This window comes from Perca fluviatilis, chromosome 17 (genome assembly GCF_010015445.1).
Source record: "Perca fluviatilis chromosome 17, GENO_Pfluv_1.0, whole genome shotgun sequence".
Taxonomy (NCBI): Eukaryota; Metazoa; Chordata; class Actinopteri; order Perciformes; family Percidae; genus Perca; species Perca fluviatilis.
In genome coordinates, this window is record NC_053128.1 from 15,740,120 (window position 1) to 15,746,683 (window position 6,564).

The window sequence follows — 6,564 nt, forward strand, 5'->3', positions numbered from 1 at the left end:
CATCCATGCGCTAACTTATGTATATGTACACACAAACATATAGACCACATACAGCACACAAGCAATCTTCATCACAGCAGGCCCATCATACCAGAAAAAATGACCTTTGAAGCCATCTCATCGCTGACTGAATGAGGAGCGTGAAACATCCTGTGTGGCTGAGAAATGAGTTCACGCTGATGCCGAGTTGAGAATGAGAGCCCTGGAGAGATTGCCCAGCAATGAACAGCCTCCTATGGGGATTTCGGGCCAGAGTTCTGCGGCCATTGACAGACTGTAATATGCTGTGATAGATGGATGGTATGGAAGGTATGCATGGTTTACAGTTTTGTTAAAACTATCGGTTTAAAAAGATCTAATATTGTTTATTTATCTGTTTGTTTCATCTTCCTATCTCTGCTTCTCATCTTCTTGATGACAAATTAATTTGCTCAATTAATTGTTCAATTAGTAGCTGGACAGACAATTAAACAATCACATTTTTGTTTTAATGCATTATTATTTTCCATCATTTATCAAGCAAAAATGCCAAACAATTCCTGGTTGCAGCTTTTCAAGTGTGAGAATGACCTGTTTATGTAATGCCATTGAAGAATGTCTTTGGGTTTTGGACTTTTGGTCAGACAAAACAAGCAACTTTGAGACATCACAAATTTTTCAGTATTTTCTGAGACTTTATAGACAAAATTATAAATAACTTAATAAAAAAAAAAAAAAGATCAACTAAATGACTAAATGAGATTCATCGATAATAAAGTAATTGTTAGTTGCAGTCCTATTTGACAAATTGATCCACATTGTAAGCTACTCCCTCAGAGATATTATTCTGACAGCTCAATTAGTTTGTGTTGTTGGTTTTTAAAATTCATTTATACAGACAGTGATCCTCTGGGTGGTTAAAGTCCTGGAGTGTTTCCTAAAAGTAAGAATGATTTAATGTATGTATGTAGATAGCATATAGCATACTGTACATATTTTATATGTGGTCATTGAAATTGTTAAATGCATTGTATTATATCATGCCTCATTAAGAGACACCATAACTAGCCTGACTTCTGCATTTTATTTGCCTGAATCTGTGTCGCTGAATTTGAGTTCTACTCAGGGACTAGTTTTGTCTCCACTGCCAGAGCTGTACTTCTAGCTGTTAAACTTTCATGACTGTTGTCTCTGTATGACAAAGAGTAGCTGTGCTTTTATCATTGATGGCTCTTGCTGCTGCACTGAGAATATAAAACTACAAGAGTTTGCTAGTGGCCAGGGGAACTATGCCAAGCTGCCAAGAGTTGCGAGGCATGATGCCCAATATGGTGCTCATCAACCGCTCAGCTGGGTTGTTAAAACACAACTAGCCATTGAATACGGGCCTTAAGTAAAGACATTGGTGGTAGATCAGATGCAATTACTGATGGAAAAATAATACGTTCTTTGTTTATTTCCTCAGTGGACCTCCTGTCTTGCTTCGCTGGCCATCCGCTCTGGTTTATATCTCGTTCCTGGGAGCCTTGATCAAAGTCGCAGAGAGTCTTTGTTTTAACAGGGCCTGTGTGAATACAAAGAATTTGTCCAAGGCCGCACACTTGGTGTCAGATCGATGCAAACTAACATAAACAAGCGAGTTCCCTCGTGTTGGTTTTTAGTAAAGGTCATTTACTTGAATGGAGAATCATTTTGAGTTCCCAGTTTGGTCAGAGATGATAATAGGTGGCTTAGATATCGATCTACTCTCATCAACAGAGTGCTTTTCTCTGAGAGCCTGCTCTGCTTTCTGGACACCCAGACATGTGATATGAATACCAATGCCGTAAGTACAAATGCACTCACGCACATGCTAATAGAGAAATTCAAGAAGTGCACCCATTAGAGTTCTTGGTGATTCGCAGGCCATTATGGCGTGTGAAACCGCCTGTTAATTTTCATACCAGCAGTGTTAGAGCTAACCTCTTTTACCCCTTTAAAAGACAGGTTAATAATAATATTGAGAACTGAGGAGAGGGCAAGTAATCACCATATGGGGAGCTTGATGAAATCTGCATGAGAACAAGCCAAAAGGGAACACAAAGGTAGTCTGTATTTGTTTTAGATTTATTTCCAAGGACACCAATCGATGTGAATGTGCCAAGATTTGACATAAATGTAATTGTTACATGTTGCTATATGTCATGAAAGTGTATACACATAGTCAATGGGGGGTGGGGGGACTGTGGCGGGCTGAAAAGCATGAATGTACTGTATGGCAGTTATGTTATGTCACTTTTACTGTCCAGTAGTCAGCACATTGGAGGTTACTAGCTAGGTTTATCACTCAAGCAAGCTCACCACAAAACATTATGGGCCCTATTTTAACGATCTGAAACGCAAGTATCAAATGGCAAACGCAAGTAGCTTTGTGGGCGGACGCGGGAGCTGTTGCTATTATACCGGCGAGATAAATGACTCCTTCGCCCGACGCAAATCTAAAATGGGTTGGTCTGAAGTAGCTACATTACTCATAGGTGTGGTTTGGGCGTAACATGCAATAAACCAATCAGAGCGTTTTCTCACATTCCCTTTAAAAGCAGGAGCACTTGTTCCATGGCATGGCAAATTGCTATTATAATGGCAGATTTGCTAGGCGCACGCTCTTAATACACCATGGGCACACGCCAGGCGCAGTTCACAGCCGAGGAGACCGACGTTTGCTATTGATTTTTCTTTTTGGCAAAATGTAAATAAAAAAATGTCACAAAAACATACTTTCCGATGTTTTGGGCTCACTCTCACTGAATGACGAGGTTATGAATGCATGGTGATATTTTTGCAACGTAGTCTAACATTAGACCGGGATTACCTCACTATAGACGATGCAGCTCTTCTGTCTCTCCTCTCCCGTGCTGCTACTGGGGCATTTGGGTTAAGTGGCATCGGCACATGCAGTTCAACATCACATCTCCTTAAGTCCTCTAATATTTCCTCATTTATGTCATCAACACATCCATGATTCATGGAAATGTTATAGTTATGTTAAAGGTCATATTTTTCCTTGTATTTATGTGTGGTTTGCAAAAATGGGAACTGCTGGGTCCGTGAGATGAGAGAAGCAAAGTGTATGCGCGGTGTGTAATGCTCTACATTACGGGCAAGCATGTGCCCTTAAAATAGCATCTAAATAACGTGCCACTGACTTTAGACTAGGTTTTTCCTGGTCTGTGGCAGAATTGTTTTCTGAAACTGCAAAATAGCACCAGGGAACGTTTGCGCCGGAACACACCTCCTCTTTTTGCTGAACCGCCCCCGGGAGCGCAAGTTCATTCCCTAATTTACCTCCGTGAGTCTGTGGAGGGAAAAGTCTGCTGTGCGTCGGGTGAAAAATAGGAATGATACATGCGTCGGTGTGCAAAGTCAATTGCGCTGGGTGCAAGATAGGGCCCTATGTCTTTTAAATGAAACTATATTTTAAAACCATCAAGAGACAAAGTATGAAGTGAAATAAGCAATTGAAACTACAATGGAAAAAGAGAAACTAAGAGGCTTAGACTAAGAGCCATGTTAGCAGTTCTATGTGGGTGTACTTTAAGACACTGTTGTGCTTTGAGCTGTGAGTCTAGCTTTGAGTCTACATGATACCATGTTCACAATGACAATGTTAACATTCTGATGTTTAGCAGGTATATTGTTTACCATGTTCGGGTTAGCAGCATAAGCCAAATTCATAAACCACATTGGACAAAGTAAAACTTTGACCTGATGTTGGTGCTGAATGAAAAGTTTTTACAATTCATCCTGAGGGGGACATGGGTGTCTGTACCAAATTCAATGGTAATTCATCCGATAACTGTTGTGCCATTTATTTCACTCAAAACAAAAAGTCAGGGGATGCATCATACATCATCTGGCAACCATGGATGTCTGTATACAATTTCATGACAATCCATCCAATAGTTACTGGCTCAAAGTGACCGACCTACTACTGGCCATTTGTTGTACTTCAGCTTGAAGCACTTTCAAATTGGATTCAGCTTTCAGTCTTGATGGCCATACTGACCTTTGCAGGGTGGTTTAGTTGTTGTTGATGTTATAGTGTCGTTGCATTGCACTTCAAATGTTGGCTATGTTCACAGTCTTATTGAGACATAAAAAGAAATCTAATTCATAAGCTTAAAGTACAAATGCCTCAAGAGGCAAGGTAAACAACAAATTTTATCTCCTATGTACGAGATAGGAAGCAGAGTCCTTAATCTTTTTTTTCTACAAGGTAATTTACTTTTGTCAGCCTCACTGTGCCATCAGACTTCTCAGGAAGTCAAGAATATTTAAACTCGAGTGTGTCTGAAGATTCTCCTATCTCAACATCCTCTCCTTGGGTTTCCACCACCTGTTATTAGAGTTGTTCTTTTGCTCGTGTGAAATGGGGACCAGAAGTGAAAAAAAGATAACTCTCTTGTATACATGTATCATCCAAAAGAACATGAAATAACGAATTGTCAATCTCTTACTTAAGATTTTGTTATAGATTTACTCTACTTGCCTATATGATGGGTAACCTTGGGTCTCTGAATCACACATATTTCAACTATGAGTGATGTATCAAAGACAGCTTTCCACAGTGATGAGACATTTTATGATGCGCGGCATCTTATTTTATGACCAGCTGTAAAAAAATGAAGAAACTCTCTAAAAAGCTTTTTCTCAGCAAAAACCCAAGGCGATTGCGAGGTAATTATCTGACTAAACCTTTCACAGCTTCTGTTAGTCACAAAATCTGGCAAGAGAAAGATGAGGCTGATAAATAAAACTAGGTCTGAGCATTGAGTGAAAATGATAGACAGCCTTTCTCTTGGCATCTTTATTTCCATTTCCCGCTTATTTCCCTAACCACTAAGCTCACTCAAAGACTCTAAATTCTCCGTGGCACTTATGGGGGAGGACATGGATAAAGAAATGCATGCCGTGAGCGTTGCTTGGTGCAGGGAGAGACCTCTGAGTTCATCTCATTTCAGAGTTTCTGAGCAGCAGCGAAATGACTGTCTGTTCTCTCCCTCTGCTCCTGCTGGAGCGTGCAGTGGACTTCCTCAGGGCCATGGAGACCAGGCTCCTCTCTTCCATGCTGTTTACCACCTCACTGCTGTCAGAGGCGCACGACTCTCCTCCAGTGCCACCGATCAACACAGTCCGCTGTATCTGTGCCAGAGGCATCTCACTGCATACATTCCACAGCACTCGAAACATGCATTTTGGCCGTACTGACAGATATTACAGTTGGAGCTTTAGAGGCTTAACTTTTGATCATCTGTAGTTTGACCAGTGGGGTGCATGCTGGCTCAAATATCAGCATTTCTATTGATTGGAGTATGACATGTGATCGTGCTCAGTCACACTCGCTCACACAGACTTATAAGCTTACACTCAGACACACATAAATACATAGTAAAGTAGCACACATTTACAAACATGTACAGCCCAAGCACACATGTGCAGTACAGGCACACCTGTAACTTCTCTCTCCTAGAGTCTTCTTTGCGTCGCATGTTTGTATTGCATGGTCTGATCATTGAATTTGGACTCCCAGCCACGTACACCTCAACGCACATGCTAATATAATAATAAAACTTCCCCCGACTCCTGTTAAAATCCCCCATTCGCCAGGCAGCAGATACAGATCCTTGAGCTGTAAAGATTCACTTCTGCAGGAGCTACGTGCAATTACCGCCATCCACAGACCGCATCACTATCATCTTAGACTACTTTTATAGTAACAGTATTGTGAAATGTCATTGTTTTACATCCCTTTTCTCCAGTATTGCCATGTAGAGCCGGATATTAATTTCTACAGCCTCACTGCACAACCCATCATACTTATCATCCTTACTCAGAAATTTAAACTCAAGAGCATGTCTCTAACTGACGACACAGTCACTTACCTCGACGGCCCTTTTTACTTACAATTTCTGCTACCTGTTAAAATGGAGGGCCTGACAGAGTTGTCCTTCTGTCAGTGTGATATGGATAAAAAAGAAAATAACACTTTTATAGATGAAGATGAAATAAAAGACTGTCATACCTACCTGTCTATAGGATGAATAAACTTGGGCCTCAGTACTTTTTTAGAAAAGACAGCTGTCCGGCTATTATCTTTATTTCTCACATTTGAGCACCTGTGTTTTATTTTTTCACTCGTAAAATAGCATCTTCTAGTGAGGAATATTGATCAGGCACAGCTCACCTACAATCTTTTAGCCAACGCTTCTCTATCCCTTATTCAATGCCTGGGCAGTATATCTTTAGCTATTGATTGGGAAATAAGTTATCCACCACAAACTAATGACTAACGTACTCGTTTACAAGGATTTATCGGTTGTGGATTTTCAGATGCTTGGAAAATAATGATTTTTTATTAATAGATTAAGACATAAACACCTGCCCATCACACTGCAGTATTATTGGTAAAAATCTGTTCACCTGGGTGTTATTCTCATCTTTAGCCTCATTTTTCATGCTTTAGACGTAGTATAACCCACTGCACCTTTAGTTTAGTTTAAGTAATCTAACAGATGTTAATTTTATTGACTTGGTAATATAAAACAG

At 40.2% G+C, this 6,564-nt stretch overlaps 1 protein-coding gene across 4 annotated transcripts in view; it reads left to right on the forward strand.

Annotated features, from left to right (window-relative positions):
• The window catches only part of si:dkey-112m2.1 (transmembrane protein 132C), a 176,571-nt gene that overhangs the window by 31,395 nt on the left and 138,612 nt on the right, over window positions 1-6,564 (forward strand). Inside the window, exon 1 of one of the 4 annotated variants that reach the window (XM_039780116.1) lies at window positions 1,780-1,804. The exons of the other annotated variants lie outside the window; for them this stretch is intronic. The gene's annotated coding sequence lies outside the window, so the exon portion shown is untranslated. Of the gene's footprint in view, window positions 1-1,779; window positions 1,805-6,564 lie in introns of those variants that run through there. 4 annotated transcript variants of the gene reach the window in all.